Genomic DNA, 26,943 nt, shown 5'->3' with positions numbered 1-26,943 from the left:
AGGGATTGAACCAGCACCCTCTCAGTAGTGAAATCGCAGAGTCCTAACCACTGCACAGTCAAGGAATTTCCACAAGAATGCATTTAAACAAAGTAAAAGAAAAGGTCCTTTTCCTTTTAAAGGAAAGAACCCAGTACTCAGTGAGCTCTGGCCACAACTGAGAGCTGAGGTGGTTTATAGTGACCCATCTGCATATTTTCTTAGTTAAATTAGATTTGTCATCTGTTGCTTATTCAACAAATTTCCTATAGTCAGTGTATTTGTAGTTAAAAAAAGAAAAATGTTTGGGTACTTCAGAGAGCTAATAGGGGCCTGTCAGGGAGCTCTCTCACAGAAGTCAAAGAGAAAGGTCATGTCTCTCGATCCTTATTGTGAGCTGTATTCATGTAAATAATTTGTTTTGTTTATTCTTTTATCAACATCTCTTCCTTTCAAATGTAAATTCCATAAAGGTTTTTCACCACTGAATCCCCAACCCGTAGCATATAGTGAAATGCAATAAAGAAGATATAAATATAACATTTGTAATAAGGAAAAAATGTGATATGGTTCTCTATTTATTCACATCTTTATTTTCAGGAGATTTTTAAGTTTTCTTTATATAGATCCCAGAACACATTTCTCACTAAGCTTATTCCTGGGTATTTTGTGAGTTTTATTTGTTTTTAAAAATGCAATCTCTCTTTCTCTTATTGTATTTTATAGCCCAGCAATGCTGGCATGTGAGACAACTTTCGATTTGAGTATGTCTAGCCTGCTTGCAGCCAGCGCACTAAACTCTCTTATTAAATCCAATAGCTGGGGGTTCATTTTGCTTGATTCTCTTAGTAGGCTAGGTATAAAATCATATCATCTGCAAACAATAAAATTTTGTCTTTTCCTTTCCAACAATCTAAATCTTGTTTCTGTTTCATCTTTAATTGCACTAGTGACAAACTGGGAAAGACATCAAATAATAATGGTAATGGTGAGTATTCTATCATCCATTCATGGTTCTAATGAGAAGGCCTCTGTTGTTTCCTCATTCTGATTTTCACAACTGGAGCCCAGCAACCTCCCATGTGCTCACTTCCTTTCACTTTACTCTTATTACAGACAACTTAAAATAATCCTAATATAACAATCTAAGTCTTAATAACACCAGGGTGGTTAGCTCTCAAAGAAGTCTCCTTTCTGCCCCTAAACCACAATGTGAGAGCATCCCTTTGCCTCTGTTAAACACACACACACACACACACACACACACACACAGAGCACATGTAGCATGTCCAAGCTATGCCACCTCAGGGATTCAGGGGCTGTGGAGGGTGGTGGAGCAACGCTGATGCCTCAAGGGCTCAGCACATCCACAGCACTCGTGGCTAAGGCAGTTCCTGCAGTTCTGAGAACATCAAGAATTGGCACCCTTGGCATAAACACGCGCATTTCCATGATGAGTCCCGGCAGCACCATATGAATTAGCGGATATTAACTGTGTGTTTGTCCTAATCAGCACAAAATTGAACAGCATATTGAAACAATATAAAACGAATTACTTCTGCTCCTGCCCCAAACAATGACTCTGGTGGACTCTGGCTCTTTTCGTTGGTCCAACTACCCATCCACGCTTGAGCAAATTCTTTTTCTGTCTCCTCTACTTAATTCAAAGCAGGCTGAAACTGGAAACCATTTTGGAGCTCATGGAGAGACTCTGCCCTTCTCTGGTCTCAGACCTTCTCCATCTCCTGCACACATCTCCTCCTTTTCAGAACCAAGCTCTGCCACTAGCTGCCTCCAGGTGATGAAGGCCACGGTCACAAATACAGGGCAATACACTGTCAGGTGCAATGGCACCAGGACCTAAGTGTATGGACCTGATGCACCACCTAGACAAGGAGGTCTTCTCCAGGGAATCCCATCCTCCCCAGCCCACTGTCCAAGCTTTGCTGCTGTCAGAGCAGCCATAGGGGAAGCTTGGTGTCATCTCCACTGATGACACTCAAAACTACTTCCAAGACTTCTCTTGGGTTTTCCCAACTATGGCAGCGGGAGAGTCATTATGGGGAAGAGACCTGGGAGATGGACGATAACAGCAGTTATATCTCCCCTTCAGCCAGCCTTTGGCACTGGCTCTACTGCCACCATCATTCTCGAGCTATGTGCAAATAACTTAGAACCTTCCTTCCCCCTTCTTAGCCTCTTGCAGGGCTACAGCCTCCCTGGTCTAGTAGGAGAGGCAAGAGTATATATGTGTGTCCATACTGATCTCATGCATTGGGGGTAGGGAAGGCAGCCTTTGTCCCCATCCCCGGCTTCTGTCTCTCACCCCTTGATGAAAGTATGCAGCAAATGTGCTGGCCCAAGCTATATTCCAGAGTCAACCCTAACCCCAACTTTTCTAATGTTTGTCCCCAATGCTATGTTTCATTCATTCATTCATTCATGTTTAGCTTCATTCCAGTCCCCAGCCCCGACCAGTGCCCACCCTTAATGCCCAGCCCAGAAATCCAAGCCCTGGTATTACACTAATAATAAATCATTGTAGCTAACGCTTGTAAGCTAGCACATGCACACACACGTGCACGTGCGCACACACACACTCACACACACACACACACACATTCAGTCTTTATAGCAATCCTCTGAAGTAGGTACTATTATTATTCCCCTTTTACAGGTGACAAAACTGAGGCTCCAGGGGATTAGGTGACTTTCCCAAGGTCACATAGCTTGTAAATAGCAAAGTTGAGATTTGAACCCAGGATCTGCAATCCTAACCTCTGAGCTCATGCCAACACAGAAAGTTTCACTCCCTGTCCCCAGTCCAACCTCAGTCCCACCCTCAGGCTCTCCAGATATGATGGCAGTCGGCGCTCCTTAATAGTGCAGCTGAGACCCACAGCCTGCCACCCAAAGTCAGGAGGCAGAGTCTGCCCACCTTGCCCCATCAAGTGCTCTCCTGACACACCCTTTCCCTTCGTACAGACAACAACAGAGCCCAAGTCAGTGAGAGGTCAGTGCTTAACCAGGCCACGGCGGTCAGCTCCTGGAAGTCCTAGGGAGCTTCCCAGCTGCTGATTAAAATGAGCTTCAGACACCCAGGATGCGGCCATGGCACCTCAGGCCTACCTTCCAGGGCTGTGGAGGATGTTGCTGCATCAAAAGCATTCCTGTGTCTGGAAACGGCTGTGAAATCTGTGGGCAGCGGAAGAAGGCAGCTGTGGGAAGAACAGAAGGCCTGAGGGTGAGAGAGTTGACAGGAAATAGGCCTGGGCAGAGGCCTTCACTTCCCCTGCAAGAAACAGCAGTGGAACCCACACACTGCCATTCTAGCGGAACCCTGGGCATTGACTTCTCTGAGCTGTGTGTCAGCAACTCCAGGCTGCTGTTCTGCAACTTTCTGGACCAAACTGTGCTCTCCCACTTTATGTGACTTTCCCAGCAAACACGCCTAGTTTTATTCTCAAACTGACTCAACATCTCTCAGCTCCATCTGCCCCTATTCCCCCATCCCCACACTTCTAGCACTTCTTAAGGCATTCATCACTGTGGATTATTATTAATCACCAGATGTACAATTTGTTCAGAATTTACAGGCTAACTCATTTAGTTCTTACATTCATAAGTCATTTAGTGCTTTGAGATAGGTACTATGCCCATTTTACAGATGGGGAAACTAAATCCTAAACTCAATTGCCTCAAGTCAAACAACTGACATAACACTTTAACAGGGTCAGTATAAGACAAATAATCACACATTCCTTTTATTGAGATCAAGATAATGCCTTTTACTGAGATCAAGATAACTTTGCTTTAGCGAATGCTAAGCAGGCAAAACAAAAAATGACCCACTGGTTTCTCTGGCCTTTGAGTCACCAGTTTAAGATCCTTGAGTTACCTAACTCAAATCAGCCTGCCTATGCGGAACCATGCTCTTAACACCTAGGCTATCCCACTGCTCTATTATTCCCTTTGTTACTAGTCAGTCCACCAGTCCTAAAAAGAGTTGTGTGAGAAAGGAAGCAAAGAACCAGTGTTGAAGAATCCCCAGTGCAGCTTAGAGGGGAATTCCCACCAACCTATACTGCAATACAAATCACTAAGATACAAGACAGAACGTTGTAATCCTAAATTTGTGCACAGTGCAGGGAAAGAACTCTATCTAATTCTTTAAATCCCAATATAGAACATTTCCAAAGAGAAGCAAAACTTGCTTTAAAAATAAGGGGGAAAAAAAAGCAAAAGATGCCATCAGGGGGCTTCCCTGGTGGCGCAGTGGTTGAGAGTCCGCCTGCCGATGCAGGGGACACGGGTTCGTGCCCCGGTCCGGGAAGATCCCACATGCTGCAGAGCAGCTGGGCCCATGAGCCATGGCCGCTGAGCCTGCGCGTTCGGAGCCTGTGCTCCGCAACGGGAGAGGCCACAGCAGTGAGAGGCCCACGTACTGCAAAAAAAAAAAAAAAAGATGCCATCAGAGTCATTTTGTGTCTATTTCATTATCTTGTTAAGACAATGCTTTCCAGCCACAACCAATGGACAGGTCGAGGGGATAGGGGGAATACAACAGCTAAGAACAAGTATGAAACATGATCTAGGGAAGTGGGTTCTAACCTGGGACCATGGAATCTTTAGTGGCCTTCAGGGGCTCCCGGTACATCTTGGAAGCTCCTTCAAAAATTTGTGTGTATGTGCCTTTTTCTGGAAAGAGGGTTCATGGCTATCATCAAGAGGCCCACTACTGGGGGAAAAAAACCCACTAAGAACCACTAACTTACAGTAAAAGTAAATCTCTTCTATAACCCAGCAGTATTTTCTAAAACCCAACTGCCCCTCCCTCCTGAAAATAGTGACCTCTCCCCCAGTGACACCTTAGAGGAGCTGGGGGGGTACCAGGAACTCACTGACACCAGGCTTGGCAGCCCATCTTACAAGCCCTTCCTATCATTCCTGTGCCCCTGCCTAGTCTCCTCCACAATGGAAGGCCAAGTATGATCCCACAGCACCCTAATTAAGCCAAACTGGGAACATTCAAAAGAGCTAAAAGGGATATAACATGGAGAATAAACACCCAGTCCCCAGGAGGACACAGCTCAAGTAGCCTGCAGAATCGCTCAGGGAAGCCTGGTAAGGCTGGAATCAGTCAGGGAAGCAGATGAGGTTTCTGAAGGTTAGGGAGGAAGAGCATATTACATGGGCTGGGCTTGCAGGTGTAACAAGCAGAGATCAGAGGCAGAAACAGATTAAAGCAACAGAGATGCTAGGAAGGAACAGATGGTCTGGTCCAGGGCCAGGGAGGAAATGAAAGGCAAGATGAAGGCCATATCATTAAGCATCACTGAGAGATGAGGCTTGAACCTTTGTATGGAAGATGTCAGAGACTGGGCAGATTTCAATGGGGAAAGAGAGTACGTGACTATGCTCTACAGAGGAAGCGACTGAGAAATGTGGTTTAAATGAATAGAAAACAGAAGAAAGATATGACTGCAGAGAAGAGAAATTGGCCAGCACATGGAGTGTCAGGTATTAGTTTTGAAGGGACATGGTAGATGAATGGAAAAGTCAGCAAGGGGTATATAAGACAAGATGCAGGTATGGATAAATGGGGTGACTTAGGTCAAAGGAAATGAAGGGATCCTCCCCTCCATTTCCCCACCACAGACCTCCGCAGCCTACAGGCCTCCCACCATATGCCTATAGCCTGCCTGCACATAGGTCTGCCCTTGGCTCTAGTAACTATTAACATAGAATTATTGTTAAGTACCTGTGATGGTTTCAATGTCCATCTCTGCCCATACCTCAATGGAGCAACCTTTTTCCCAACTGAGTAGCAAGGATTAAAGAAAAATAAAAATTATAGCACAAGAAAGTCAGAAAATGACCAATAGTCTCCTCCTCAGTTCTAGAACAAGTCCCATACCCTGAACCTGAATGATCTGCATTCTTTTCCTTGACTTGTTGTTATTGCAGGAAATGGTGAAATTCTCAACATCCTAACAACCATCAGTAAATGACTGGTTAAATAGATTAGGGTTTATCTGTACTCTGGAATACTAAGCAGCTACTTTAAAGAATGAACTGCATCCAGATGTACTAACATAGAAAAATGTCTGAGATTCCTTGCTGGGCGAAAAAAAAACAAGCTGGAGATCATATATATAATGTAAAAAAAAAAAATTATACAAATAAATATATATTATATAATTGTGCTTGATATTCATCCATTCATTCAGGAATTATTTATTGAGCATCTTCTGTGTATCAGGCACCACACAAAAATCTCTGCCCATACAGAACTTACATTCCAGTGGGGAAGATGCATAATAAACAAGAGAAATAAACAAAAGGCATATGTACCATGTACAAAGTGCTAAGGATAAAAAGAAATCTGAGAAGGGGGACAGAAGTGTGGGGTGGTTGTGATTTTTGACGCCACTATCTAGTCTAGACCTCTAGGAGGTGTATTTGAGTAAAGAATGGAGGGAAGTGAGGGAGGAAGTCAGGCTGCTGTCCTTAGGAAGAGCCAGGGAAATAGGAGAAGCAAAGGCTCTGAGGCAGGAGCCTGCCTGGAGGGTTACAGCCAGTGGGGGAGAAGGGACAGAGCAAGCAGGGGTAACAGGGCCTTGTAGACATTGTGAGAACACTGCTTTTACCCTAAGTGAGATGGATACATCTGCAAAGAAAAGCATCTTAGAAAAAATGTTAATTAGCAGTTAATTGAGAAATGTGATTAGGAATAGGTGTGGAAAAATCTTTTTACTTTTCACATTATATACTTTTATACAGGTATATACTTTTATATATATATATATATATATATATATATATACACACACACACACACACAGGTGTAACAAGCAGAGATCAGAGGCAGAAACAGAAATATATATATATACAGGTATATACTTTTATATATATATACTTTTATACTTTTATATATATATATAAAAGTATATATAGATACTTTTATAAAAGTATATATACTTTTAAATTTTTATTGAGTTTCTATACCTTTTATTATTAATTTTTAAACTAGTTCAAACTCAAGATTTCTATTTTTTAATGGTAAAAATCAGCATTCCAATAAACACATAAATTCAATTAATTTGCTGTTTTTGTAGTGGTCTGTGTTTTCTTAGATTCTGTATTTGTCTATTTGTCATCCATTCATCACAGAGCCAATTATGTTAACTATATTTTCTTATTTTCTGTATTCTTGATACTCTAGGGCCCTTACAGACCCAGAGAGAGACTGCCCCTCCCAGAGTTTGCTAATTCCTAAAGGTAATAACAACTTGCCAAAGAACACACCTTTCATATGCAAACCAATCAATCTCCCAGTCTATACTCCAACTACCTTTTTATCTAACTCTCACACAACCGAGCCAATGTTTCCCCCACCCTAAATCAAACCCAGAGCTAGGTACCGGGCAACTACAGACAGCCCCTATGTCCCAAGGCCCAATGCAGTTATTCAAGCCAGCCAATTCTAAACTGTTCATTCTGCCCTACCTTGCCTTTCCCCAGTAAAGGCTCTGGTCCAATGTTTCCTGCCCGCCCCCCCTTCTGCCTCCTGACCATCCTTTCCCCTGGGGCCCTGTGTGATGTGGTATAAAATCTTCATTCAACAGCACTGACGAATGGATAAACAAAAAGGTCCTATTGTATAGCACAGGGAACTATTTTCAGTATCCTGTGATAAACCAAACGGAAAAGAAATGAAAACAAATGCGTATGTGTATATATATATACACTTATATATGTATATTATATGTATAACTGAGTCACTTCGCTGTACAGCAGTAATTAACACAACATTGTAATTCAACTATCCGTCAATAAAAATTAAAAAAAAAAAAACAGCACTGACATCTCCAAACCGTCACTCAATCAAACCTCTATAAATTAAATCCTGGGAATAATTTTAGAATAGGTAGCTATGTGTCTTTTAAAAATTCCAAGGATTTCCAGGTAGAGAGGAAGAGGGGTCATTTTGTTTTGTTTTTCATTTTAACTGCTGAATTAACTTTCCCCAGCTCATTCAGACTTCAGCCTATGTCCTTGAGAAGCAGGAAAAGACCACCAAAAACCATGAAGTGACAAAACTACAAATGTGACTTAGCTGAGCAAACTGTGCCCTAGTTAAAAACAAAAACACAAAATCACATCTTCCTCCTGCCACTGTCAACAATTGCTATAGGTAAGGAGGCCTTAGAAGGAGAAAGTTAAAGGGTGCAGGTGGTATTCAATGTGAGGAAGTCTGTAGGGGAAGCCAGGATGGGGGGCTTCCGCTAGACCTGAAGGGGATGGATCACAGAAGAGCACCTGCTTCAGCCCTCAAACTATTCTGGAACAGGGATTGAGATGCCTAATTAAAGGTGTCAGAGTGGAGTTTTTATATAAAAGAAAGATCTGAAGCGGAAGTCATTAGAAACCTAAGAGAATACAAAAGTTGAACCAAATTAAGTCAGAGAAGGCGTGTGAATGGGTGTTTAGAAGTGTTTGTTGACTGCGGTCAGCCTTTGAAAGAGAGCCATAAAATGCAAATTATAGGTTTGCATTAGGGCAGGGGCCTGCAAACATCTGGAAATGGCCAGATAATAAATATTTCCAAGCTCTACTGTATTTGTCATATCATCCCAACTCTGCCATTATAGCACAAAGCAGCCATAGACTACATAAATGAATGAGCATGACTGTGTCCAATGAAACTTTACTGATGGGCACTGAAATTTGGATTTTACATAATTTTCACTTGTCACAAGATAGTATTCATCTTTTGATTTTTTTTCAACCATGTGAAAGTGTAAAAACCATTCTTAGTTTCCAGGCTGCAGTTTACTGACACTTTTCCTTAGGGAATGAAGTTTAGAAGGCTGCAAAGATCTTAGGAGAAAAAAAATGCTGGGCTTTGTTTCTTTTTCTGAGGATACCTCTTGGTGTGGGAAATCTTGCAAAACTCCTTAACAAGGAACTCCTACACCTTGTTACTCTTCCATTCTGAGTCTGTCTCAGCGTATTCAATTCTCACTCTCCCTCTGACTCACCAAATAGGGTCCTAATCCCCTTTTCTCATGTTGCTGTGTGTTCCTCTGTGTATTAGGCCAGTGTTACATCCCTGAGCTAAAGGAAACATCAGGATGGACTTAACTTATGAGCCATAGTAGCATTTATTGGATTTGGGACCCAGAAAACACCTTAAAATAACCTGCTCCAACTCCTATATTTTATAGCTAAAGCAACAGAGGCTCAGTGAGGGTTAACGGCTTGCCCAAGGTCACCCAGCTCTCTGGAAACAGGCCTGGGACTAGAACTCACGTTTCCAGCTTCTTCCACATTTGTACATTTCTGCTCCACTACTTCATTTGCACTCTCAGGAAAAAAATTATGGAGCTTGCTATGGAATTGAGGGGTGGGTACTGTGTGGAGAGATTGTAAACACTTTGTTAAAAGAACATAGAACATAATTAAAATGCCATTACCACATCTATAGAATATTTTTGTATTGCCACTCCCAAACTTGGGGCAAGGAGAAAGAAATTGTGGAGATCTGGGAGACAGGGGGAGTTGAGAAGTATTTGCAAGGGATGCTCAAATACACACCTTCCCTAAGCATTGTCTACATACTACTAATGATAATAATGTCTTCCACACATCAATATTCTACAGCAATTCTCAGAGTGTGGTCCAGGAACCCACGGGGGTCCCTAGACACTTTCAGAGGCTCCATGAGGTCAAAACTGTTTTCATAATAAAACTAACACTTTATTTGCCCTTTTCACTGTCAACCTCTCAAAAATATACAGCAAAATTTCCAGAGGCAACTCCGTGTGTAATATTGTAACAGACTGAATGCCAAAGTAGATATAAGAATCCAACTGGCTTCTATCAAGCAAGACACTAAAGAGATTTATGAAGATGTAAAACAATATCACTCTTCTTACTAATTTTTTTTTGTTTTAGAAAATACTGTCGGGCTTCGCTGGTGGCGCAGTAGTTGAGAGTTCGCCTGCCAATGAGGGGGACGCGGGTTTGTGCCCCGGTCCGCGAGGATCCCACATGCTGCGGAGCGGCTGGGCCCATGGGCCATGGCCGCTGAGCCTGCGCGTCCGGAGCCCGTGCTCCGCAGCGAAAGAGGCCACAACAGTGAGAGGCCCGCGTACCGCAAAAAAAAAAAAAAAACACTGTCATTTTTCTCACAAATGTATTATTTGTTAACATCTAACAGATTTATTATTTTTAAAAATGAATTAACAAATAAATATTTTAATTGTTCAGTTTTAATTTCTAATACAACAGATATCAATAAACAAACAAGAGACTTTTATAATGGCTCCTCAATAGTAAAGGAGTCCTGACCACAAAGTCTGAGAACTCACTGATTTACAATTTCTCAACTCTTTTGCCCATGCACACACAAAAAAATTAATTTGAAAGTGTTACTGAATTTTTAGTAGCCTTTTATCAATATGCATTTTCTTAAAAGATACTAAAATTACAACTACTAGTATATGGTTTAAAACGGCCTTTATCACCACAGAAATAAAATTTGCAACTCCACAGGACTAAAATTATAAATATCTAAGATAGAAAAACTCTACTGCACAAACGATGCAGTTTAATCAACAACTCAATGGCAAGAAAAGAAAGAGGGCAAAGAAAATAGGACATAAGAGACTCAGAAGACCTAGAAACCAAATGCAATGTGTCTACCTCATAAGACCCTGATTCTAACCAACCAACCATAACAAAGCACTCATGAGACAACTGGGGAAATTTGGATCCTGAGAAGATATTTGATGATATTAAAGAATTGTTACTTTTATTTAAGTGTAATAATGGTATTGTGGCTGTGTTTTCTTAAACAATCCTTACCTTTTAGGGATACAGGCTAAAGTATTTATGGATAAAATCATTTAATATGTTGGACTTCCTTCCAAATAATCCAGTAGGAAGGGGAGTAAGAGAGATGTAAGCAAGATTGGCCATAAAATGATAATTATCAAAGCTTGGAGGTGGATACATGAGATACCATTCTTTATACGTTTGTGTATGCTTAGAAAAGTCCACAATAAAAAAAAACATTTAATAGGTTGTCATGCTAAAAAAAAAGTGATAAACCACTTCCCTAACTCATTCTTGATTTAGCCATTTGCAAATCAAAAAGCCATATAATTTTCGGCAGGGAACTTAAACAAGGCCCCCCCTCATAACCAGAACATCAGATGGTAAGAGAATACACTTAGAGCAAAAAGCATATCACAGGAGGGATTACAACTCTGCAGAAAGCAGCTATTAAAAAAAGCTGCCCCCAAAGGGGACTCTTGCTTTGGGTGGAACACAGGACCTGTGAAAAGAACCCTTAGATCTATCTTGTCCTACCTACTCCAAGACGCCCACTGGGTAGCTACTAGTGTCTTACCAATCTACAAGTATACTAGTCTCCCTTGGAGGGCCACCATGTTATCAGAGGTATCCAGAACTGCCTGGAACAGGAACGATCATGAAAGTGGACCACTTTACTTGAACCTGAGCTCACCTATACGGATCTCATAGACTGGTTTTTTTGTTTTTCTTTTTTTTCATAGACCGTTTTTAATGACAAAATTTAACAGACGCATATTGAAGAATGACTTATTTTACTATTTATTTTTCTACACTGACCACATTTTTAAAAAAACTATATTGCACAAAAGCCCACCACAACAACTTTGAAAAGTAGTTTGGAATTATTTACTAAAGTATAAGATACATATATCCTATGATCCCTCTATTCCATTCCTTGGTACATATCCAACAAAAATGCATATATATTTGTACCAGGCGACAAGCACAAGAAATTCTTAACGACAATGAAGTCAACCCCATGTCCATCAATAATAGAATGGATAAATTATTATATATATAATCATAATGGAATATGAGACAGCAGTAAACATGAGCAAACAACAGCTACACCTACAACAGGGATGAATCTTATAAAGTTAAGCAAAAAAGACATATCCCAAAGAAAACTTTCTGTAGTGTTAAAGAAAAAATAATAATCTCATCTCTTGGTAAAGACTGAGTACTGAGTAGAAAAAAAATACTGCCAAACTGAGGAACTTAATCCAGCACAGAGTCTAGGCTCTGGAAGATGAAAACTGGGAGGACAAGAAATAGGGCAGGTCATTTAAAGCCAAAAAGACCAAGACTCTTCTTGGACTGATATTAGGAAAACAAAGCCTCATAGTGAGGTTGATTAGCTATGGGAATTGTGTTACCCAGCCAGGTTCACACAGATGTGGGCAGGCTAGGTAGCCAAGCTGGTGCTTCTTAGTATTAGTCCATCTAGGTATAGAGTTCAAAAATGGGCAAAACTTTAAAAAGCAAGGAAGTGGTTACCATAAAAGTCAGGATAATGGTTACCTGGGGTGTAGGGGAAGGTTGAGAAAGAGGTGATCTGGATGGGACACATGAGAAGCAGTTCTGGGGATAACAGCAATGTTCTATTTTTTGATCTGGGTGGTGCTTTTGTGTTTTTTTTCTAATTATATTTATTTTGTAATTATTCATCATACTTTGTGTTTTATGTACCTTTTCTCTGTGTGTTATCTTTCACAATTAATAAAGGTTTAGAATAAACAAATCAGCCTCATTTTATATAACTATAGTAGTCCCTCTGAAATTGTTAAACTTTTAATAAGTGTATTAATACACTTTGACTTTTGGATGAAGGTATCAGTAGAAAATGGAAGCCGTCTATTTCTGACTTGGCAAATTCTCGTATGTTAAGTTCTCATGCCTGTTGCCTTAAATACAGATGAGCTGTAGAATAAAGTTAAGAAACTATTCCAAAATATGACATTTGGGTTCTAAAGAATCCCAAGAGCATTCTAAGAATGACTTGGAAAAGTACTGTATTGTAACTTATACCATAATTTAATTTGAACCTTCTCCATTTTACTAAGCCTTATACCAATTGAGCTAACATTTCCAGGCCATGAAAAGTAATTTGAAAGAACTCCCACATTCTCAGAACACTAGAAAACCAGTGCTCTGGAGATCACACTCTACAAGTTGGCTCAAGCAAATTTCAATATGCAAATACATGCTTTTACATTAAGCTTCATTAAAATACACTTACCGGTTTAAGTGGAGGCTGATTTTGTAACCACATTTGGAATTTAGATTCTTACTACTTTAAAACAAATGCTATGTAAACATGAAAATTAGATAATCAAATGATTCTGTGCCCTCCTTCTACAACACTTTTCACTTGAAACAACTGATGTACTTTAAAACACAAATCTTCAAAATACCCCCGTGAGGAAATGGAGTCCCGAGCTTTGGAAATACACTTTAACCAAGTCAAAAGCAGACTGCCCTGATGTCATGAAGACCACTGGAACAGGGGAATCTTAGAAAGGTCATCTGTAACTCATCCCAGAAGCCCTTTCCAGGCCCAAACAGGCCCTTTCCAGGCCCAAACAGGCCCTTTGCATTCTCCTGTCCTTGCCTGCCAACTGCAGGAGGCTGACCTGCATTCCTAGAGCTGGCCTCCTTTCCTCCGAGCCTGTGGGGTCCTCTCTCCCCAAGTTTGGCTGCAAAAGGACCCATGATCTCCTTCACACTCCCTTCATTACTCTGCTTTTTTGAGGAAAGGGAAGAGTGTGATAAAAAGACAGAACACAGAGACCTAGAGCACTCATCCACCATGTAATGCAGCCCACACCCCTCCAAAACCTGAGGGGGAAGTGTCATTAGACCCTCATTTTACAGAGAAGAAAATCAAAGCCCGAAGAACTTGTGGAATCTGAGGTCACACAGCTAACAGAGCAGAGCCCCACCAAACCACTGCTTAGGGCAACTGACTTCCCTGCCTCTCTGCAGACTTGGTATCTTAGACCCCACTCCACTCAGTGGTTCAGAGTTAGGGCTTAAGGTCAGATAATCCTCATTGACATCCCAGGTCCATCACTTCCAAGGTGTGTGATCTCAGATGGATTACTTAGCCTCTCTGGCTTCAGTTATCCAAGTCAAAGCTCAATGAATGGTGGCCATTATTATCATTTCTTTCACACATGCTAAGGTCTAGTGTAAACCTCTGTTCTCAGACTTTCCTTTCACTCAGGGTCACCTGAGGGAACTTGTTAAAAGCAGATTTCTCCTGCTCTTCCCTGGGAACTTCTGAGCCAGATCTAGGAAGCACCATTTTAATTCTTTAACAAGAGTCCTAGAGATTCTAATACAGAGAGCCAAATTTTAGCAAATACCAATCAAGTACTTCTACTTTCTCTTTTTACTCCTTTGAAATAAAAGAGCTCACCAGATCTATACATACATTTGTTTCCCTCAGGAAAGCTCTGGTTCTAAGAACTTGAGGTCTTTCTTCTGAAACAGATCCCATTACATATCTGTCTTCTAGCTGGTGGCTTTCAAACATTTTTTACCATAACCACAATAACAAATACATTTTACATAGCAACTAAGAACACATGTGTTTATATATACATATATAAATAATTTTTTCACAAAATAAGGTGCTCACTATGCACCTTGCTATTTTCATTCTTTTTTTATCATTAATGATAGGCACAACTTTCTAATTTTATTTCACAACCAATAATGAGTTGCAATCAATAAAGACCAACACTAAAATGACCCAGATGTTGGAATTAGCATGCAAGGAATTTAAAGGAACTATTATAAATATGTTCAAAGATATAAAAGAAAATGTGCACATAATGAATGAATAGAGAACCTAAGCAAAAAATAAAAACTATAAAAAAGAACCAAATGGAAATCCTAGAATTGAAAAAATATGTATATGAAATTAAAACTGCACTTACTGGACAGATTGAGATGGCAGAAGAAAGTCAGAACTAGAAATTATTCAGTTTGAAAAACACAAAGGAAAAAAAAAATGGAAGAGTCCCAGAGACCTATAGGACAATATCAAGCAATCTAACATACATATAACTTGAACCCCAAAATTATCAAGAAGAGAGAAGAAACCCTCCAAAATGTCAAGAATAGTGGCCAAACAGTCTCCTAACTTGGTGAAAGATATAAATTTACAAATTCAAGAAGCCCAGCAAAACCCAAGCAGAAGAAATGAAAAACACACCTATGTATATCACAGTTAAACTGCTGAAAATCAAAGATAAAGAGAAGAATATTTAAAGCAGCCAGAGAAAAACAGCTCATTACTACAATGATACCTTTACTATCCAACTTCTCATCTGAAACAATGAAGGCCATAAGACAGTGATGCAACATCTTTAAAGCATTTACAGAATAAAAAACTTTCAACTCAAAATTCTACCTCCAGTGAAAATATTCTTCAACAATGCAAGCAGGGACTTCTCTGGTGGCACAGTGGTTAAGAATCTGCCTGCCAATGCAGGGGACATGGGTTTGAGCCCTCGTTCAGGAAGATCCCACAAGCTGCAGAGCAACTAAGCCCGTGCACCACAACTACTGAGCCTGCACTCTAGAGCCCGCGAGCCACAACTACTGAGCCAGCATGCCACAACTACTGAAGCCCACGCGCCTAGAGCCCGTGCTCCACAACAAGAGAAGCCACTGCAATAAGAAACCCGCGCACTTTAATGAAGAGTAGCCCCCGCTCACCACAACTGGAAAAGGCCTGCATGCAGCAACAAACATCCAATGCAGCCAAAAATTAATTTTAAAAAAACAATGAAAGCAAAATAAAGATGTTTTCAGATAAATGACAACTAAAAGAATTCATCACCAACATAAGTACACTATAAGAAATGCTAAAGGAAGAAATTCAGGCTGAAAAGTAATGATACCAGATGGAAATTCAGATCTTCAGGGAGAAATAAAGATGACCAGAAGTAGTAAAAATGTAGATAAATATAAAAGACAATCTTTCTTCTCTTAATATATTTAAATACATATGACCATTTAAGCAAATTATAATATTGTGGTATTTTTAGCATACTTATATTAATACATATGACAACCGTAGCATAAACTGGAGTCAACAAACTTTTTCTGTAAGGGGCCATATGGGAAATATTTTAGACTCTGTAAGCTATTGATATATGGTCTCTGTTGCAACTACTCAACTCTGCCATCATAACATAAAAGCATCCACAGACAATACAAAAATAAATGGGTATAGTTGTGTTGCACTAAAACAAAAGCAGGTACAGGGCAAGATTTGGCCCAAATGTCACGGTTTGTCAACCTCTGGGATAAAGAATTGGGGGTAAGTGAAACTGTATGGTTGCAAAATTTTTATATTTTGCATTAAATGGAACCAAAACTCTAAGTAGACTCTAAGAAAACTTTAAGGATGTATACTGTAATCACTAGAGCAACCATTCAAAACAAAAATGCAAAGAAGAATAACTAAAAAATATAGAAAATAAAATGGAATTCTAAAAAAACCTAATTGACTTAAGAGAAAACAGTGAGGAAGGAACAAAGAAACAACAAAAACAAAAACAAAAACAACTCAGTAGAACCAATAGAAAACAAATAGTAAAATGGTAGACCCAAATCCAAATCTACCAATGATTTACAGTAAATGTAAATGGACCAAACATTCCAATTAAAAAGCAGAGATTATCAGACTCAGTAGAAAAGCAAGACCCAACTACATGCTTTCAAGAGACACACTTGTGCCAATTATCAATATTTTGCCTCTCAGCCCCAAATTCATCTTTCTTTTCAGGCTCTGTAAAAATGGAGTTAGGAATCTAAATATTTTCCCTTTGCCACCTGCCACAATGTTAAGCTTTGTCAGTGGTGATCACTGGAGATACACTGCAGGAAGAAAAGATTTTCTTTGCTGGCTTCAGAGTGCTCTCTCACCAGACACCTACAACACTGTCAGCTTCTCTAGTGCCCAACTCCTAAGTGCACAATGGTCAGCAGCACCCAGCATCCAGCAGATTCTCCAGAACCCCTTGGGCAGTCTCATAGCAGAAACCACCTCTGTGTGAACAACTTTCCTCAGCATCCTAGAGGGCAAGTTTCTGGCAAGTTCCAGAGGGTGGATTTCCAGCAAGATTTGTTGATGTGGCACCACATTGACTTCTCTGCCATACCGTGAGCTATGGCCCAACCTTCTCCAACAAGGTGGAGCTTTGCATCAGCTTTGGCAAGAGGGAGGTGGAGGGAGAGACCCTTCCTTGGGCACCCTATCTCAGCCCTAGAAATAGGGGTGCTACTTATATCTGCTCTTCTTATATTCTTGAGTTTTTTGGGGGTTTTTTGCTTTTTACTAATCAATCCCTCATTATTCCAATCCCCTCTTTTACTTAATAATTCTTTATATTAAACTTTTCTGGTTCAAATTACTGTAGTTTCTGTCCCCCAGCTGGACTCTCACTAATATGACACTTGAAATACAGAGATATATAGGTTAAAAAAAAGATGTTAAAAAAAAAACCTGCAAACAGTAAGCATAAAAAATCCGGATTAGCTATATAATTATTATATAAAGTACTCTTCAAGATGGAGTATTACCAGAGAAATAGTGAGGCATTTCACAATTATAAGAGATCTAATTAATTAGGAAGACATAAATATGTATGTGACTAATAACAAAGTTCAAGATACATAAAGACAAAGTTGGCAGAATTAAAGGGAAAAACTAACACAACCATTATTGAATACCTTAATACCTTTCTCTCGGCAATTGATAGAAGGCAACAAACAAAAACAGTAAAAACAGAAATTCTCAACTATACTATCAACCACCTTTACTTAATTGACATTTTAGAACATTATATCCAACAACTACAGAATATAGGTTCTTTTCAAACACACTTATTACAGTCACTGAATCAGACTGTATATGGGCCATAAAACAAGTCTCATTACATTTCAAAAGATTAGAATCCTTCAGAGTATGTTCTCTGACCAAAACGAAATTAAAGTAGAAATACATGTGAATATATTTTAACTTTTTCTGAATTGCTCAAGGCTTACTATTCTAAATATTAATAATTTACCAGGTCCTAAATGTAAGGCCAGACACTGTAAAACTCTTAGAGGAAAACATAGGCAGAACACTCTATGACATAAATCACAGCAAGATCCTCTTTGACCCACCTCCTAGAGAAATGGAAATAAAAACAAAAATAAACAAATGGGACCTAATGAAACTTAAAAGATTTTGCACAGCAAAGGAAACCATAAATAAGATGAAAAGACAACCCAAGAATGGGAGAAGGGCTTCCCTGGTGGCGCAGTGGTTGAGAGTCCACCTGCCAATGCAGGGGACACGGGTTCGTGCCCCAGTCCGGGAAGATCCCACATGCCACGGAGCGGCTGGGCCCGTGAGCCATGGCCACTGAGCCTGCGTGTCTGGAGCCTGTGCTCTGCAACGGGAGAGGCCACAACAGTGAGAGGCCCATGTACTGCAAAAAAAAAAGAATGGGAGAAAATATTTGCAAACAAAGCAACTGACAAAGGATTAATCTCCAAAATATACAAGCAGCTCATGCAGCTCAATAGCAAAAAACAAACAACCCAATCCAAAAATGGGCAGAAGACCTAAACAGACATTTCTCCAAAGAAGACACACAGATTGCCAACAAACATGAAAAGATGCTCAACATCACTAATCATTAGAGAAATGCAAATCAAAACCACAATGAGATTATCACCTTACACCAGTCAGAATGGCCATCATCAAAAATCTACAAACAATAAATGCTGGAGAGGGTATGGAGAAAAGGGAACCCTCCTGCACTGTTGGTGGAAATGAAAATTCATACAGCCACTATGGAGAACAGTATGGAGATTACTTAAAAAACTAATAATAAAACTACCATATGACACAGCAATCCCACTAGTGGGCATACAGCTTGAGAAAACCATAATTCAAAAAGAGTCTGTATGGAAAATATTTAGTCTGTACTTGTATAAATACATCTTTATGTATTTCATTTTCCATGACTCACATTAATTTGACTGCAACTTGTCTTGGTGAAATACTTTAACATAATAAAGCAGTAAATAATTTGTTATTTTTACAAAAAAAAAAAAAAAAGAGTCATGTAACACAATGTTCATTGCAGCACTATTTACAACAGCCAGGACATGGAAGTAACCTAAGTGTCCATCGACAGATGAATGGATAAAGATGTGGCACCTATATACAATGGAAAATTACTTAGCAATAAAAAGGAACAAAACTGAGTTATTTGTAGTGAGGTGGATGGGCCTAGAGTCTGTCATACAGAGTGAAGTAAGTCAGAAAGAGAAAAACAAATATCGTATGCTAACGCATACATGTGGAGTCTAGAAAAATGGTACTGATGGACCTAGTGTCAGGGCAGGAATAAAGACACAGATATAGAGAACGGACTTGAGGACAGGGGGGTTAGGGGAGGCTAGGACGTAGTGAGACAGTAGCACTGACATATATACACTACCAAATGCAAAATAGATAGCTAGTGGGAAGCTGCTGCAAAGCACAGGGAGGCTTGGTGCTTCGTGACCACCTAGAGGGATGGGATAGGGAGGGTGGGAGGGAGGGAGACGCAAGAGGGAGGGGATATGGGGATATATGTATACATATAGCTGATGCACTTTGTTGTACAGCAGAAACTAACACAACATTGTAAAGCAATTATACTCCAATAGATGTATAAAAAATAATAACAATAATTTACCAGGTCCATCAGAACCTAATCAAGGTGTGTCAAGACATTCCCCCTATGCTAATTAGCCTCAAATTGCTGTATTTGGGAACCATATATCAGCTTTTGGTAGATTTGCTATCTCCATCCCTCACCATCAGTTTCCTTTTATCTTGCTCTCCTTTTATCTCAAGAAACAATACTTTAAACTCCTATTTCCATTTGTAAAATGGAGATAAACAGTATGTATTTTCCTATTTAATTTGTAAGGATTAAAACTAAACAGTTTAAAGATATTATTATTACTATTTTTAAAAGTTTACTATATTAGTATCTGTCATTCAATTGCTCAATAAATATTAGATAATCTCACTCACACACACACACACACACACACACACACACACACACACACCCCAAATTTATCTCCAGACTAGACCTCTCTTATGAGTCAAATGAAGGACTTCCCTGGTAGTCCAGTGGTTAAGAATCCACCTTCCAATGCAGGGGATGTGGGTTTGATCCCTGGTTGGGGAACTAAGATCCCACATGCTGCAGGGTAACTAAGCCTGTGTGCTCTAAAGCCTGCGCGCCACAACTAGAGAGAAGACCGTGTGCCGCAAGGAAGAGATCCCACGTGCCGCAACAAAGATCCCGCGTGCTGCAACTAAGACCTGACACAGCCAAATAAATAAATAAGAGTCAAATGATACCTGATACTCTACTTGGAAACCTCATAGGCATTGGAGTAGACTGACTGTAAAAAATGTCCCATTTCTTCATCCCTCCCTATAACTATGCCCTTTACAATGTGACTTTGTAGCTCTTCCCACTAAGAGGTGGAGTCTACTTAGAGCGACCAGCCATCCCAATTTACCCAGGACTGAGGGGGTTCCTGGGACACAGAACTTAAAGTGCTAAAGTCAGGAAAGTCATGGGCAAACCCAGATGAGTTGGTCATCTTAAGTCTACTTCCCCTTTTGACTCTGGACTGGCTTTCTGACTTGCTTTGGCCAACAGAATGCCGTGGAAGTGACAGTGTGCAAAATCTAAGTTGACTCTGGTTCCAGCCAGTGGAAGAAGGGCAGGGAAGAGTCTCAGTTCTGTCTTAAATGGCCCATCCTAGGACTGGTACTCGTGACTCCCACTCTGTTCCACTCATAGCCTAGAACTGAATCACATCATTAACCTAAGTGCAAGGGTTGGTTGGAAATGCGGTCTAGCTGTGTTCCCCAAAAGATCAGATTTTGGGAGACAGCACTTGTTCTATTTCACAATTTTCCATTACTAGTCCAAATGATGAAGTCTTATTCTGATTAAAGACTAAATTGAGGCACAGAGAAGTTAAGTAATTTTCCCAAGGTCACACAGCTTGCAAATGGCCAAGCTAGGAATTGAGCCCAGAGCCTATACTTTTAACCACTCCAATATATTTCTAATACTATTTGATTCTCTGACAAATTACTTTGTAATTCTTTAACAATAACAACGTTTCCCTTTATCTAAAAAAGGATGCAAGAAGCTGGACATAGCTATAGTCAGTTCCCTATGAATAACTTGCAGGGCTCCTCTTCATCCCCCTCTACGGTTTCAGAGAGGTGTAGAAGCAGCCGGGGCATGCCACACAGGGAAACTACCTAAGGCTCAGCACAGAGGGACTCTGCCCAGGGGACTAAATGAGGATAGTGCCCAGGGGACTAAATGAGGATAGTGCAATGCTACATGAGTTAGGTAGTAAGTAGCCTGAGAGCCATTCCTAAATTCAGTACTGCAGGCAGCCCTGCACTCCCCACATCCCAGCTCCTGACCTCTTCTTAAGGCACATGGGCCCTGCACTGCGACTGGGAGGCCAACGCCCATATCCCCAGCCTGCTCTGGTCCGCTGGAGTTAGCAGGCCTTCTCTGCTCTCAGCCTGCCACCTGAAGAAAGCATCCTTACGCACTGGAGAAGAAAATGGGGCAACACACTCGCCTTGGCCTTTTAGAACCTGCAGAGCCTAGGCCAGAGAATGCCCAGTTCTCCAGATAAGCAGGGCAGCAGACAAGAAAACACGTGGTGATATGTTCCCACGCAATAATCCCAGGAGGAAGGTATTGGGTTTTTTGTTTGTTTGCTTGTTTTTGTTTTTGATTTAAGTATAGTTGACTTACAATATTAATTTCAGGTGTACAACATAATGATTCAGTATTTTTATACTCCAGATAAAGTTATCATAAAATATTGACTATATTCCCAGCGCCGTACATTACATCATTGTTAACATTTTATACATAGTAGTAGTTTGTACCTCTTAATCCTCTTCACCTACTTTGCCACTCCCTCCAGGAAGGTATTATTATTATCCGCATTCTACAGATGCAAAAACAACGAAGCACAGAAAAATTAAGTCCTTTTCCCAAGGTCACACAGTAAGAGCAGCGGTTCAACTCAGAAAAGTCTGGCTCCCGAGCCCAGGAGTCAGCACCTCCATAGGAGGTGGCACAGCTCTTTAGTGTGTGATGAGGAAGGGGCGGGGTGGAGAGAAGGGAATCCGTGTACCCAGAACGGTACTCTGAGTTTCAAACGGTTCCTTCCAAGTTCTTTTCCCGTTTGGTACTGGGGGGCGGGTTGCTTCAACCACTGAATAGACAATAAAGTGAAATGGACCTGACTAGAGTCTAAGACCTGTAAGGCACAAGGCGAAATTGGCTCTGAAAGTTCCAGAAGTATGCTATAACTGACAACCCAGCACCATGAGCCTCAGGGGGTGACCATCGAGTCTGGGCGTCCGCACAAGGGTTCACCTCCGCCCCTCTTACGGGAGGAGTTACCCTTCAACCTGACAGGCAGCAGTCAACCGTGGCTGGGCACGCAGAGGGCAGGAGGTTCCAGAATGAACGCAGCTCTCCCCGCCCGCCCCGCAGGCACCTGAGCTCGCCCGACGCAAACGTTCCCTGTGGCGTCCGCCCATGCGGTGCCTAGGGCAAAGGGGCGGAGATTGTTTTCTTTCAGGTTTAGGAATAAACCTTGTTGAGAGCCATTTGTTTGCACACCTCTTATCACCCCACGTGGGTGCAGCTGAAAGTGCAAAGTGAAGGTCCCAGTGCTCGGAGCTGGGGGCGGGGGCATAACTTACTCCATCTGCGTTCCTGGCCCGCCTGATCCAACACTGAGCTCTGAAGCTTTTAGCCGCGGAAAGAGAACGCGTCCCTCTCGCTCACTGAAGCTTGTCCACCTTGCCGAGTCTCCGGCCTTGGGAGCCCCAGCTGGACACTGAGGCCCTGCGCAGCGCCTCAGAACCCGGGGGGCCCTTCGCCCCAGTCTGGGCGCCCTGGCGGGTCAGGAAACCCCGCTTTCGCTCTCTTTGCTTCAACCACTGAAGAGGCAGTAAAGCGAAATGGGCCTGGATCTGGGTCAGGAAGACCTAGAAGGTAGTCGGGGAAATTGGTCTGAAAGTTCTAGAAGCATGTTGAACTGACCACCCAGCGCCTTGACTCAGCCGCGGAAGGTTCGGGGCTGTGAACGCCGAGCGTCAGCTCACTCTCGCCAAGCCCTTCTGGGTTTACTCACTCGAGCAGGGAGCGGAGGTGCGGCAACTCAGCGGGGACAAAACACCTGCGCGGAGCTGCGGTTCGAGGGCGGAGCGGGAGGGGGCGCCCGCCTTCCCCGCGCCAAACAGTGACCCTCGAGTCTGTTCCGGGATCATCCCGGGTCGCGAGCCGTGTCCGCGCAGGCTAGTCTCCCGGAGAAGCCTCTCCTTCCAGTCCACTCCTGGGGCCGCAGGGCCCCTTCCTAAGCGGTCCCTCTGCCTCGGAGCCCCTGGCCCGGGAGAGGTGGGTGTGCCGCGGCGATCTCCCGTGACCCCCAGGCCTGAAACCGGACCCGGGCAGCAGCGGCCTTGCCTCTGTGGCCCGGACCTGCGTTCAAGTCCTGATGCTGCTGCGTGTCCTCAAGCAAAAAAAAAAAAAAAAAAAAAAAATCAGTCTCTGTAAGCTTTGGTTTCCTCGATGTGGATAATTGTGAACCCACCACATTAGGATGGTTCCCAGGGGTCAGTGCTTGTCAGAACTCCTGGACTTCAGGAAACGCTCAAGAAATAAAAGCTGGCCGTTAGTACTGTATTAGTTATCGCAATATATCTGCTTTTTCCACGAGACTGTAAGGTACTGGAGAACAGGAACTCCCAGCACCTGGCACAGTACGTGGCATGGTAAGCGAGACTAGCTGCCTGGGACCCTCGACGGCAGAGTGCAGAGTGGGAACAGGGGGCAGTCCAGCAGCAGCGCGTGTGACCCCGAGTGACGTAGGCGAGTGAGAATAAGCCTGTCCCGGCTGCGCACAAACTGCACTTCGGCGCCCACCCCGCGCCCCCAGCCGACAGGGGTCATCCTCTTCCCCCACCCCCCCCATCCCGGCACCCCTCGGCGTCCGCTTTCTGTGTAATGGAGGACGCCCAGTGGTCGGGCAGAGGCTGTGCGCAGAGCCAGGGGAAGCCCTAAACGCCTGACCCAGGCCAGCGGTGGGGCAGAGGCCTGAAAGCAAGGCGCAGCAGACCTGTTCTCCAGAGCCGCTCGCTGTCTGCCAGAGGTCGGCAGCTGTTCGACCAAGGCTTACGGTAAGTACCCTGTGGTTTACACTATGGCAACAGAGAAAGGAGGGGTACCTAACTCAAAGGAAGTCGTTTCTGCCCTGGAGCCTCACTGTTCACGTGTACAATGGGAACTATGATTCCGTCCTTGCCTGCAAGGCTTGTCACGAGGCTCCCAAGGGAGGAGACAGATAAAGGGCTGTCGCGACAACCTGGTGGGCATGGGATCCAAAACAGGAAGGTCTCAGCGACGGTGTTGGAACATAGAAGACCAGAGCAGAGACACTGAGCCCCCTTCCTTCCGCCATCCTTCTCTAGAAAACTGAAAGCAGAAAAGGGGAAGGAGGGTGCCCTGAGGTGGAAGAGGAATTTTGGCTGCAAGGAGGCATTACCCCAAACTCGGTCTGAGCCCCCCCCAAACTCCTCTCAAATCACTATGGAGGCATCCCCCTACTCTGAACTGTGGACAAGAGTGTCATTTCTCTACAGTACTGTCTCCCTGACTTTAGACCAAAGTGAGGAAATCGTTTGGATATTGTGATCTGATAATTTAGGCAAACCCAGATTTGTGCCCAGATTATCAGAATTAACATCTCAGGTCTTTACTTGATTCTCCAAATGCAATTGTAAATTCTGCCTCTCTCTCCCTCTCTCTCTTTGCTCATTGCCTCCGGTCTTTTCTCCCACATACAAACAAGTCCCTTGTTTTGCAGTTAAAGGGGAACTAGGGTCATATTTCCTTCCAGGAAGATGCTATTTTCCAGACCTAGCTGACCTGGACTTCAGGCCATTAATGCAGGTTCTCATAGTTAATAAAATTAAACGCATTTGCCACCATGAGAAAGTCTGGAGTACATGCTTGGGGTGGAAACAAAGGAGCAGAGAGAAGGCAAGGCTATGGAAATTAGATCTTTTATATTTCATTTTCAATAGGAAAACAAGTTTTTACCTTAGGTCAAAACAGCTACCACCTTAGTGACAGAAAGATTTGTAACTTGGTGTCAGGACACCAAAAAGCAATCTTGATTACATATCAAGAGGTTAAGTTTGAGACTGGGGCCCACAAAGCAGCAGGCTGAGCGCAATGCACTGATGAGGCAATGCGGCCTGAGGCGAGACCCACCCCCTGAAGCTTTCTAAACCAGCTCCCGCTTCTCCATCTAGGGGCCTTCTGTAACCAAGAGGAAGGCTGCAAACTAAATCCAGGAGGATTACGTTCCTCAGTATTCCACAGAGAGTGAGCTATGTGGATGCTGCAGTTTTAATTACACACTTGCTTTTTCTGAGGAAGAAAACCAAAGATATTTTTCAAAGTATTAACTTGTTTTCCATTAGGCAGTTGTTGTAACAAGTTCTTTCAGCGACGTGTTATGTCTTTAGAACGGGGTGCTTCAGATGGCGTGCACTAGCACAATTTTGTGGCTTTTAATTACTATTTTGTTCTTTTGGGGGGTTTCAGAGGCTGGCGCCTCGGCATGATTAGACCGTCTACTGGGCCCACCGCAATCACGAACACCTCCACCAGGTGGCGCCACAAGGCAGGAACTGCGGACTCCGGTAAAGGCGAGTGTCCCTCAACTCCGGGCCACGGTTTCCAACCACCAGGAAACAAGAGATATAGAGGAAGTCGCCACTTCAGATTTAAAAGAGATTGCAGTGATAGGGCCAAACAGCGTTCTAAAATGAAAAAAACTGTAAAATAGGGTTAAGTGCATGAGATAAAACTTTTCTGTTTCTGTAAATTTAGCAAGATTTGTAGTATCGAGACAACACTCTCACCAAAGTATCATCCCATTTCCTTTTTCGTAAAAACATGGAATTTAAAGTTAGAACGAACTTTGAAGGCCATCTGGTCAGTCCAACCTAGAGAGGAAATCCCCGGGATCGTTCTTCGGTTGTCAATTAGCCATCAAATACACGTAATTACTCAGTCTCGGTGTCCACATCAGAAAAGTACAAGGGAAAATGCTTTCAAATATATCATTAGCAATACTACCTTTGAATTTATATAGCTTTTCTCTCAAGGAGCAAGGAAAATAGTTTAAATATTATCGAATTAATTGTCCTAATATCCCTGTGGGTTAGGAAGCAGGTATTATTATTATACCATTATATCAATGGACTATGTCAAGTGCCGAGTGGCTGACAACAGTAAATGCCAGACCCTTCGAGGAAAAGCGGAGCTAGAACTGGCCGGGCTCTCCGCACCGCTTTATTTTGATTAATGTTTGAAAGCTGACCTCGGACGTGAAAGTATGAATCACTGGAGTTGGTCGACACTTGTACACAGAATGGGTTGGGAGACCCCATTTCTTCTTCTCGGAGGCGAAATGACAGTCTCCGTCTTCACGCCTTCTGTCCTCCTGCCATCGGTCACCCTGATTCCCCGACCCCCCGCCTCCAGCCCCTCGCCTCGCAGCTCACACTCAGCAGCAGCCTGTCTGCACCCACGACCACAGCAGCCGCCGCGCCAGCCCTGTGATTTCCCCCCACACCCCCGCCCCGCGCCCGGCGTTCCGGAGCTCCAGAAGCCTTGTGGCTCGGCGCTTCTGATTGGCCGTTGCTAGGTGACGTCGCCTGAGCTCACGTGACGAGTGTTAAATGCCCACCCTGCGGGAGCCCGGCCCACAGACAATCGTAAAGCTGCTCGGGGCTGCTCACCTGCTCCCACCTCCTCCCGGAGCCCTGGCCAGGCCCCGCCACCCCTGCCCCCTCCACTGCCCGCCCCTCGCCCGAGCCCGCGCTGGGCAAGGCGCCGAGCGGCCCGAGAGGCGGAGAGAGGATGAGGC

The 26,943-nt window shown here is 42.7% G+C and overlaps 1 long non-coding RNA gene across 3 annotated transcripts in view; it reads right to left on the bottom strand.

Annotated features, from left to right (window-relative positions):
* LOC307188169 overlaps window positions 1-23,640 on the bottom strand; it is a 182,585-nt gene extending 158,945 nt beyond the window's left edge. For all 3 annotated transcript variants that reach the window (XR_013828817.1, XR_013828818.1, XR_013828819.1), the window contains exons 1-2: window positions 22,703-23,640; window positions 3,109-3,197 (exon numbers count right to left, since the gene is read on the bottom strand). This is a non-coding gene — a long non-coding RNA (uncharacterized lncRNA). The remainder of the gene's footprint in view (window positions 1-3,108; window positions 3,198-22,702) is intronic.
* Between the last annotated feature and the right edge of the window lie 3,303 nt (window positions 23,641-26,943).

Source organism: Stenella coeruleoalba (genome assembly GCF_951394435.1).
Source record: "Stenella coeruleoalba genome assembly, chromosome: 6".
Classification (NCBI taxonomy): Eukaryota; Metazoa; Chordata; class Mammalia; order Artiodactyla; family Delphinidae; genus Stenella; species Stenella coeruleoalba.
The sequence above is the reverse complement of the archived record's forward strand: the minus strand, read 5'-3'. Positions and strand labels throughout refer to the sequence as shown.